Source organism: Perkinsus marinus, assembly GCF_000006405.1.
Source record: "Perkinsus marinus ATCC 50983 genomic scaffold scf_1104296942230, whole genome shotgun sequence".
In the NCBI taxonomy this organism is placed as follows: domain Eukaryota; phylum Perkinsozoa; order Perkinsida; family Perkinsidae; genus Perkinsus; species Perkinsus marinus.
The window spans coordinates 1-1,552 of NW_003212246.1; the positions used below are offsets into that span (position 1 = coordinate 1).

Below are 1,552 nucleotides of genomic sequence, written 5' to 3' on the forward strand. Positions count from 1 at the left end.
GATCGCAAAACTCTTTCTTCTCATATAGGGGCCTCCATTATAGATCACAAAACTCTTGCTCCTCATAGAGGGGCCTCCATTACATAGTGTTCTTAAAGGGGTCAATTCATTGGAGATCGTTCGTTGGCAGACCAACAATCTTCTTGTACCCTTAGCCTCAGCATGTATCCCGACGAGTCACAAGGGTATACAATCAACATCGACATCTGTAAGGCCAGTGGCATCCGTATATGGGCGCTTCCCGGCGTGGAGACGATCTCGATGGGACTCAAACCCACAACCTTCGGTTCCGAAGACCAACGCCTTATCCATTAGGCCACGAGACCAGTAAATTTGAGATTTGTCCCACCATCTCTGCCCCCATTAACTTCATGGCACACATGGTGTCGCATCCGACACGCTGAATAGATCGCAAAACTCTTGCTTCTCATATAGGGGCCTCCATTATAGATCACAAAACTCTTGCTCCTCATAGAGGGGCCTCCATTACATAGTGTTCTTAAAGGGGTCAATTTATTAGAGATCGCTTGTTGGCAGACCAACAATCTTCTTGTACCGTTAGCTTCGGCATGTACTCCGACGAGTCACAAGGGTGTACAATCAACATCGACATCTGTACGGCCAGTGGCATCCGTGTATAGGCACTTTTCGGCTTGAAGACGATCTTGGTGGGACTCGAACCCACAATCTTTGGTTCCGAAGACCAACGCCTTATCCATTAGGCCACGAGACCAACGACTTTGAGATTTATCCCACTATCTGGTCACTATGCGCAACACCGACTTAACGGCACACATGAGTTCGCATCCGACACGCTGAATAGATCACAAAACTCTTGCTCCTCATAGAGGGGCCTCCATTACATAGTGTTCTTAAAGGGGTCAATTCATTGGAGGTCGCTTGTTGGCAGACCAACAATCTTCTTGTACCGTCAGCTTCGGCATGTATTCTGACGAGTCACAAGGGTATACAATCAACATCGAAATCTGTACGGCCAGTGGCATCCGTATATGGGCCCTTTCCGGCATGAAGACGATCTCGGTGGGACTCGAACCCACAATCTTTGGTTCCGAAGACCAACGCCTTATCCATTAGGCCACGAGACCAATAAACTTGAGATTTGACCCACCATCCCTGCGCCCCATTGACTTCGTGGCACACATGGTCTCCCAACCGACACGCTGAATAGATCGCAAAACTCTCGCTCCTCATAGAGGGCCCTCCATTATAGATCACAAAACTCTTGCTCCTCATAGAGGGGCCTCCATTACATAGTGTTCTTAAAGGGGTCAATTCATTGGAGATCGCTTGTTGGCAGACCAACAATCTTCTTGTACCCTTAGCCTCAGCATGTATCCCGACGAGTCACAAGGGTATACAATCAACATCGACATCTGTACGGCCAGTTGCATCCGTATATGGGCACTTTTCAGCGTGGAGACGATCTCGGTGGAACTCGAACCCACAATCTTTGGTTCCGGAGACCAACGCTTTATCCATTAGGCCACGAGACCAACGAGTTGAGATTTGTCCCACCATCTCTGCTTCTCAT

General features: G+C 48.5%; 4 non-coding genes across 4 annotated transcripts; all 4 read right to left on the bottom strand.

Moving 5' to 3' along the window:
* Nucleotides 1-253: 253 nt before the first annotated feature.
* Nucleotides 254-326, bottom strand: Pmar_PMAR017503. The gene has a single exon. It is a non-coding gene; the product is annotated as a tRNA-Arg (tRNA).
* Nucleotides 327-660: 334 nt separating this feature from the next.
* Pmar_PMAR017504 lies at nt 661-733 on the bottom strand. Its single transcript has one exon. It is a non-coding gene; the product is annotated as a tRNA-Arg (tRNA).
* Nucleotides 734-1,033: 300 nt separating this feature from the next.
* Pmar_PMAR017505 lies at nt 1,034-1,106 on the bottom strand. Its single transcript has one exon. It is a non-coding gene; the product is annotated as a tRNA-Arg (tRNA).
* Nucleotides 1,107-1,441: 335 nt separating this feature from the next.
* Pmar_PMAR017506 lies at nt 1,442-1,514 on the bottom strand. The gene has a single exon. It is a non-coding gene; the product is annotated as a tRNA-Arg (tRNA).
* Nucleotides 1,515-1,552: the final 38 nt, after the last annotated feature.